General features: G+C 41.4%; 2 non-coding genes across 2 annotated transcripts; one reads left to right on the top strand and one right to left on the bottom strand.

Annotated features, from left to right (window-relative positions):
- Nucleotides 1-8,648: 8,648 nt before the first annotated feature.
- On the bottom strand, nucleotides 8,649-8,720 carry trnae-cuc (transfer RNA glutamic acid (anticodon CUC)). The gene has a single exon. It is a non-coding gene; the product is annotated as a tRNA-Glu (tRNA).
- A 135-nt stretch (nucleotides 8,721-8,855) lies between these two features.
- Nucleotides 8,856-8,927, top strand: trnaq-cug (transfer RNA glutamine (anticodon CUG)). Its single transcript has one exon. It is a non-coding gene; the product is annotated as a tRNA-Gln (tRNA).
- Nucleotides 8,928-9,456: the final 529 nt, after the last annotated feature.

The raw sequence follows: 9,456 nt of genomic DNA, 5'->3' as shown, positions 1-9,456 counted from the left end.
AGTAGCAGAACAGAATCTTTGTGGGTGAAACTTTTGAACAAGAGATCTGGAGGATTAGCGGTAGGTGTGTGTTACAGGCCACCAAACTCAGATATTCAGAAAGATGCTGCATTGTACAGTGTAATCAGGACTGCATGTAGCAAGGATGTGGCTGTTATAATGGGGGATTTCAATTTCCCAAACTTAGACTGGGAAATCCCAGTGGGGACTACAGAAGCAGAAATAGAAATGGTTGAGATGGTAAATGACTGCTTTCTAACTCAATTTGTCAGGGAACCAACCAGAGAGAGCGCATGTATTGACTTGACCAAGATAGAGTCAGGGGGACAGTAGTTAGAGAACCAATGGCAAACTGTGATCACAATATGGTTAGCTTTGAGGCATTCTTTCAAAAAACAAGGTCCAAGTCTAAAACAATGGTCTACAATTTTAGAAAAGCAAACCTTGAAGGTATGAGACGGCACTTAGAAGAGGTAGACTGGAGTACACTGGATACAGAGTCAGTACAAAATGGATGGGTATATTTTAAGAATATACTACTTGATGCTCAGGAGCAATTTGTACCAAAACTTAGCAAATTGAGGAACAAAAAACACTGGCCAAAATGATTTAATAGAGGTATGCAAAAAAATATAAACAGGAAGAAAATGTTGTATAGCGCATACAAAAGGGAAGGTGACAAAACAAAATACATAGAATATGTTGAGCTGCAAAGAGATCTTAAGAAAGGGATCAGGAAAGCAAAGAGGGAAATAGAAAGAAACATAGCTCTTGGAGCTAAAACCAATGCAAAGAGCTTTATTCAATATTACAACAGCAAGCGGTTAATAAAGGAGGAGGTGAAACAGATAAAGCGCAAAAATTGAGGTATATTGGAAAACAAACAAGATGTGGCAAATATTCTAAATGAGTATTTCACAGAGGTTTTTACAAAAGAGAAACAGATGACATGCCACAGGTTGACAATCAGTCCAGTCAAACCCTAAGAGAGATCAGGATAAATGAGGAGGAGGTACTAAAGGGACTAGCAGAATTAAAAACAAACAAATCACCTGGGCCAGATGGGATATTTCCAACAGTACTTAAGAAATGAGGGAAATTATTTATAAGCCGCTAACTCGATTATTCCAAATGACACATAGAACAGGGGATGTGCCCACTGCCTGGAAGACAGCAAATGTCATACCAATCCACAAGAAAGGGGACAAAACTGAGCCAGAAAATTACAGACCAATCAGTCTCACCTACATCACCTGTAAAATGTTGGAAAAAATGATTAGACTGAAAATAGAGGAGCATCTCAATGAAAACCTTATTCTTGGAGATAGTCAACATGGGTTTAGATGAGGCAGATCATGTCTTACTAACTTACTAAATTTTTTTGAACATGCAACTGCAGCTGTAGATCACGTGAAAGCATATGATATGATATACTTAGATTTCCAAAAAGCTTTTGATAAGGTTCCACACCAAAGACTGATGCTCAAATTGGAAGCTGTAGGCATTCAGGGTAATGTAATTTACTACAGAATCAGTCTGGCTTAAAGACAACTCTTTTGGAGGGTTTGAAAAACAGTTGAAGAACCCCACCCCCTGTACATTCCTTCGGGGCCCTGTCAGCTCCACCCACAAATATTATAATGTCAGTGCCCTGTCAACTCCGCCCACAAAATATTTAGTGACACGGGGCACTCCCCCTAGGAAGGGGCCCTCGAGTTCAACTCAAGTTCAAGGTCAAAAGGTCAAATCCCCCACAACCCACCTAAAAGAGTGCCCTAACGTCACATCGCCTACTACTCCACAAAGCAACCTGACATTTTGTGCAGACTTTGCAAATTGGATTTATTAGTGGGAGGCCAAATAAAGCAGTTAACGATATACCCTTTCTTAAATTCTCTTACCATTTCTGTTTTTGTATGATAAGAGAAATGGGTTTGTCCAAATGTATCATCCATGGGTTTTTTCCGAATGTATCCACCCATGGGTTTGTCTATGTGTGTATTTCCTGTTTCTCCTCTCAAAATTAAAGATGTTACCTCGTTGTTAAGAAAACCACAAGATTGTACCATTTGTATGCTGTAACAAGACCAGCCATCTGCCTCTATGATGACCTCCTCCCTTGGGAAGGGCAGCCTACAAACTTTCCAGTGCTTGCATCTTTTGCAGCTTCTGATTGGATGAATGGCCACAAGATTCTACGTAATTTTTCTATAAAGCTTCACTCATGTTTGTAAACATTAAGTTCTCACTGAAGGAATTTCCTGACGTGGTGCTTCCAAGCCGGCTTGATTAAAGTTCTATTTACTTTATCTCAACGACTTTTTCAGTTATTTCCGAGACAGGTTCTACAGTTTTCATGTTTTGGTTTGTGTGTTATTCAAAGACATAATGGATATTGTCATGGTAATATTACATAGCAGTAAGATTAGAAGCCTGTTGTATTAACTGCAGGTGCAGAAAATTATGGGTAAATGGATGGGTCTCCTCAGATGTGCGGAGAGTGAGGGCCTGCAGACAGCTTGCTGCAGAAACTGTGAGAGATAAAGAAGCCCCAATCATTTGTTTTTTTGGGATCCTGTTTCCTTTGTTTTGTTTTGTTTTTTGTGTGTTTGTTTCAAATAAACTGTTTGATTATTTACAAAAACTCAAGTTGATCGGGACATCCTTGTTTTGCCACATCCTGCTCACAAGGGACTGCTACAGGAAGCCATCTTGATTAAATAAGAAATTAATGAAGAAGAATACCGCCAAAGGTTCCGTGAACCAGACACTCGGCCAGGGTTGGCTGCCCGTGAACTTTACAGTCATCTCAAGGACTCAGAAATGGCTAAAACCAGCAGGAAAAACAGTGTAGCAGGTTGGAGAGGTTTTGATTTTAGAGTGCGGAGAAACTGCTCCATCTCCTGAAGTGAGAGTGTGGGTAAAAGAGCACAGCCCACAGACTAGCCAGCAAGCTGCTGAGCTGGTGGAGTCATTCCTCTCTGCTCGTCGGGGTCCAAAGAACTTCCTCTATGAAAGGATCTCCAAGCCATCTCTGATGAGGGGGAGGGGTTTGTCTGTGGTGTTTGGTGGGGGAAGTGGTCCTGTAGGCGAGGACATTTTGATTCTAGAATGTTTAGTGCCAGTTAAAGCAAGAGAGATCCCCACAAGTAGAACAGATCAAGGGCCACCTATATGTTACTTTTGTGGAAAGGTGGGCCACATTAAGCCAGAATGTTCTGTCCTTAAGGCCAAAGGCACCAGTTTATGTTGTGTTCCCAGGCCAGCCACCCATGAGGAGGAAACTAGGGAGATTCTGGATAGGATGCAGATTCTACCAGTCACGGTCAATGATATACTCACCACAGCCTTGCTAGACACCGGTAGTACTCAGACTTTAGTGAAGCCTTATTTGGTAGAGAGTCTGGGTCTGAGTCTGGCCAGAGAGGGGTTTGAAGTTTAAAGGTGTGGTGTGTTAATGGAGATGAGCATGAGTACCCCACAACTGAGGTGTATTTAATGGTGGGACAGACCTACTTCCTTACAGTGGGGCTGGCCTAAGCCATCCCGTGGTGTTGGGGTAAGATGTGCTGGTCCTCCCAGAGCTGGTGATCCCAAGCTAGACAGCTGGTTAGGCAGGCTCCAAGTCTGTCACCCCAGCAGTAGTTCCTTTAACCAGACTGAGATTCCCTTTGATCTTGAGTCTAGGGCTAGACCAAAGAAGAGCCGGAGTCAGAGGCAACGAGAGAGGCTACTCTGTACCGACAGGGCTGGGAAAGAGTTAGATCCCTATGAGCCTGAGCCAGTGCAGTCAGATGGGGATGATCGGTGCAAGGTACCAGGAGATCTAGGCCAGCTACAGAAAGATGACCACACTTTACAAAATGCATTTAGTACAGTCACCGAGATAGACGGTGGGAATACTGATGTAGCCCCCACTTTGTCTGGGGAGAGTTACGCAGTGCGGGAAGGGTTGTTATATAATCAGCTAGAGGGGGGTGCTTCAGAGCAGCTTGTAGTGCCCCATTATTGTATTTAAGCCATAGCATTCCCTGGGCAGGTCACGTAGACCGCATTGTTAAACACTTTTACTGGCCAGGGTTATACACTGATGTGCAGGAGTATCATAAGACCTGCCCCGAGTGCCAGTTGACCAGTCAGAAAAGGGTTCGGCAGTTTCCTCTAAAGGTGTTGCAAAGTCTCTACAAGGCAGGCTTGACTGTTCAGCCAAAAAGTGTTCTCTTCCTAAACAAGAGGCTAAATACTTGGGCTACCTATTAGGCCATGGAGTTATTCTGCCTCAAAAAGACCAAGTATAGGCCGTGAGGAATTGTCCTCGGCCCCGCACTAAGACTGACGTTAAATCCTTCATTGGACTAGTTGGATGGTACAGGAGATTTGTCCCCAACTTCTCCATAAGAACAAGCCCACAATCTGCAAATGCCTGTTGCAGCTACTTGCTTTAATACACTGAGACTTGCTAAGTCTTTGTCATATGCATTGTTTAGCACTAGAAGCACTGACATTTCGAACTACCTACAAGCGCCTAAGCTGGTCATTGTAACCAATAGCTCTTAAACAGCTGTGATATGATATTCAAAGACAAAACATCATGTACAACTCAGACGTTTTATTAATGAACATCAAATCCAACATTTACATAGCAAAAAAGGTAGTATTTAAATTGAAATATGATCATAAAACATTCATATTATTGCTATAAATAACAACACACTTTTTTTTCTAAACGTGAGCACTGCAGTCAAAATATAAATAACTATATAGCCTACAATAAGCAAAAAGCTAAAAAAAAGGCATACAATAGGGGAATGAAACAAGTGTAAACATGAATATTAGTGTCATCCTCACTCCACCATCCCACTGTTTGTCACAAGAGGATGTCATCCCCCGAGTTCTAGCCTGTCCTTCCCATTCATCAGCTCCACTCATTCCATTACATTCCACACCACCATGTGCACATGCAGTCTTCAGCCTCCTCCCTCATTGGCACTGCACTTCACATCTCTGTTCCCTGCTTCACTCAGCTCCCTGTTTAAACCCGTTTCCCTACAGTCAATGCTAAGTACTAGTACTAGTACTTGAGACAGAATTTAGTATTGTGCTCACCATTCACAGTCAAGGCTTCTGATCTGCCCATGGACATCCACATTGTATCAGTATCTCTTACCAGGGTACCATAAATTGGCAGCCCTAGCTGCAAAAGTTTTGTGCATGTTTGGGACTACTTACTGTACCTTTGTGAGCAAGCTTTTTCTGTAATGAGCATCAATAAAACAAAACTGAGTTCCAGGCTCACACACAAGCACTTAAATGAAATTCTGAAGTTGGCAACTGCTCAGGATTTGACACCTAATATTGATGTACTTGTGAAGGCTAAGAGATGCCAGGTTTCAGAAGCAAGTTAAACAGTTAGTAGACTACTTAATGTAGTATGCAGCTTCAGAGGCTTTTCCACCCTGTACAGAATACAGTTTTCTGAAAAAACAATGAATATTTATTTTGGTCATATTTAAAGATATTGAACATTGTGCAAAATATTGTCCAAATATTTTACAGTCACTTGTTTCCCAGTTATCTTGAGGTCAGATTTCTGACCCCTGTAATGTTCATGGTAGTCTTCCTCGGGAGAGGTGTGGGATCCAAAGAACAGATGTCTTCCTTTGATATAGTTGGAAAGGTCCGATCCCACAGATCTTATTTTAACAACTGTCAATCAATCATTAACAAAGACAGTTCAAGTCCACAAACAGACTTCTAACAAACAGTTGTGGGCCCTCTCTCTCTCTCCTGTTTGATCCTTGTATTATTGACAGGAATGTCTAGAGGATATGCCCTGAACAACTTGCAAAGTGGTTGTTGCTAGCATAATACATTTACTTTGCTTGGTCTGCATATTATTATTAATAAATATATTAATAATGGCTCTACAATATATTATAATTTTATATATATGAAGGTTATGTCATGTAAACATCTATGTTTTGTAAGCATTGTATTTTTAATATTGTGCATAATCCAGAATAAGACTGAGAACGGAAGTAACCAATACTTTCAGAATTATATTTAAAATTACAGTTATTGATGTTTTAACAACAGATTAATGAGAATCTAAACCTTTAACTATATAGAGTGCATAAGGCATTAGAAATAAGAAATAAATAATATATTCTATTATAAGAATAATGTAATACAAAATTTACACTAAATAAATAGATTATTATTATTATTATTATTATTATTATTATTATTATTAATAATAATAATAATAATAATAATAATAACTTTTTGTTTGTTAAAAATCATGTTATGGACAAATTCAGAAAATTCTGTAAAGTCAAATTAAATGCAGAATACACAATACATATTGGGACAATGTCATAATTTCACAATAGTCACTTATTATGAAAAAGTAAAATACAATGTACCGCTTTTTACATACATTAAAAATTGTATTATTATTATTATTATTATTATAATTAGGCTTAAAGATAATAAATAATAATTGGAAGAAAATAAAAAAATGTGTAATTACAGTACTATATCTACACGTACTTGTGAGCATGCATGATGAATTAAAATAGACATACATGAACAGCTTCTCTAATAACGACATACAAATCAGAGCAGTGTCTTGTATTATTATTAATATTATTATTATTATGATTATTATTATAGCAGACAGTTATCAGTTGCATTATCAAAGTAGTAGACCAAGTAAAAATTAAGTTCAACACCATATATATAAAGAAAATAAATATATGATCAAATAGTAGTCTAATATTCATTGTGTTACTAATCTGAAACTGCAATCAAAAACAACAAAACTTTACATAAAGCATAACACATGTACATGTCGGAAGAACTGGCTGTCTTGTAATCCGGTTGTTTTTATTTTACTCCTGGAATTGCAAAGTCTTCTTGCAGTTCCTTAGGTGTGTTTTTTTCCACAAGACTGTTTTGTAACGAATTCTGTATCCTCCTACATGTTCAAGAACAGATTGCACAGAAGTAGAAAGGTCAACGTGTGGAAAAACAATGAATGAGTCTACAGTGTGCATGTAAATAAGACTACAAATAAAATGGGGATTTTACTAAAGGATAACGGAAGTCACCATGTTATATGAAGCTTAAATTGCTAACCAAGAAAAATAAACTTCTTCTGTTATTTAAGCAATATATATATATGAATAACTGATTTCAAGATGAAGCCATGAGGGTCCTTTTTTTGTAGGCAAGAACTTGTTACATGGGTAAGTCGAGTTAAGTAAGTTATTGAAGATTGTACCGTGGAAAAAGAGAAACACATATATTAGGGCAATTTGACATGTCTCAGGATGCACAACAAATCATAGATACCTGTATGTGTTTTTTTTTGTGTGTGGCTTTTTAGTAAAGAGGAAGACTCAAAGAAAAAGTTATGAATATTTTGGACTACATAAGATCTTATGTTAAAAGTGTACTATTTTCAGTATAATGATGACATTCTATTCCAGGTAGTGCTATCACTAGGAAGGAAATTACTGAGAAAATTGTAGGTGCAGAGTAAAATATAACTATTTCCTTGATAGATAAGATGGATGCAAAAAAAATAGTTAGAAGAAATGCAGGCTTTGTCATAAATACATGAAGACATAAAGACACAAAGGTGTTGTTTGTTATGAAACTTCACTTCATAGCTATTTTTGCGAGATCCGGGGGAGAGGTGAGGTGGCTTTCTGTGGTGTATGCCAGAGGTCCGGTGAGAGGTTGTCTTTTACAACTGTCCCTCAGTCAATACCAAAAACAGTCCCTGCCAATCTGGGAAAGCCATTCAGTCCACAAACAGAGTTTTGACAAACAGCCTGCAGGCTTTTTCTCCACCGTTTGATCCTTTTATCGTTGACAGGAATTTCTACAGGGTACGTCCCGAACAGGTGCCTCAATGGCTGTTTGCTAGCTCGATAAATCTAACTTGCTCGGTCTGCATACTATCTTTAATCTAAAACATCATACAGTCTCTTGGGTCTGACTTCGGATCGGAAGATTGAGGGTTGGAGTGCCTTTGCGGTCGTTCCTGGGGTTACGACGTCGAAGCGGCATCTCGGTAGTTTTTGGGGAACTTCGGAAGGGCCAGCCGGCGTGCTAATGCTGCTGCCGTTGCCGGCGCGTTGCGTCTGATAACCTTATGGCAAACAGGCAATGCCTTGCGCCTGTGTCTGCGGCAAGAAAAGTGAGCGACTCTCCCCTGAAACTGGGGCACGAGCACCTGAGGCCTTGGAGAATGCGGGCATCGATCCTGCTGCCTCTCATATGCTAAGCGAGCGCTCTACCACCTGAGCTAATCCCCACGGCTCTCGGTGAGGCTGACCCCCACTTCTTCAGTCTTTAACTGGCACGTCGCGAGTAAGTCCTTTCCTGCGCTTCAGGCAAGCTTGCAGCCAACTGCGGGCGAATTTCCTTCCTTGGTGGCAGCGATCGTGCCGCAATAGAAAAGGATTGTCAGGAGCAAAACTTTCAAAGTGACCGAAAAGATCACGGGCCGTCGTGTGATGTGATTTACATGAGCTCCAGAAACATTCATGGACATATGTATATAAGTAAGGATTTAATCACAGATAGATATAGAGAATGCACCACACAGGTCCTAGGGGAAGAGCAACAAATCCACTTTCCCTGACCGGTAATCGAACCCAGGCCCCGGCGGTGAGAGCGCCAAATCCTAACCACTAGACCACCAGGGACGGCTCTGAAAGTGACCCGCCACACGCAGCACTCTGGGCGCAACTTGGCTCACTCTGGACTTGGCCGTGCGACAGAGCGAGACGTGTGCGTAGAGCAGAAACCTTCGTCACGGGCAAGAGGTGGGCAGTGGGCTTGGTTCCATGGTGTAATGGTTAGCACTCTGGACTCTGAATCCAGTGATCTGAGTTCAAGTCTCGGTGGGGCCTGGGGCCCTTGGCAGGGGCAGTGGCAGGGAAGCGGTGGTCTCCCTGCGTGAGGGCCTGTGTCTGCGAATAAGGCCTGTTTATGATCCCTCTTGGGAGGATTGGAGACGAATTGGCGAAACCTCCGGGTTGGTGTGGTGCGTTCGCCTTCCTGAAACACCAAGGGCTGGGGCCCCCCGGTGGCGAGGGGTTTAAGTACTGTGAAGGAGAGAGGGACCAGAATTGGCCTCTGCAGAGTAGTGAAGATGGCGGTGAGGACAGCCACGAGGCCGAGGAGCAGGAGCAGTGGGATGAGCCCTGTGAAAGTCCGGAATGAGAGACGGATCTAGGATATCCGAGGCCTGAACCCAAGAACGTTCCTCTGGACCATACCCCTCCCAGTCGACCAAGTACTGCAGGCGTCCTCTGTGGCGACGAGACCGTAACAGGGTTCTGACAGCATATGCCGGACCGTCGTCTAGATTCAAGGGAGGCGGAGGAGAAGAAGAAGAGTCCTGAGGAGGGATCGGGGCATACAGGTTTTAACAAAGAA

This window comes from Amia ocellicauda, chromosome 6 (genome assembly GCF_036373705.1).
Source record: "Amia ocellicauda isolate fAmiCal2 chromosome 6, fAmiCal2.hap1, whole genome shotgun sequence".
NCBI lineage: Eukaryota > Metazoa > Chordata > Actinopteri > Amiiformes > Amiidae > Amia > Amia ocellicauda.
This window is presented reverse-complemented; position numbering and strand designations above follow the sequence as displayed.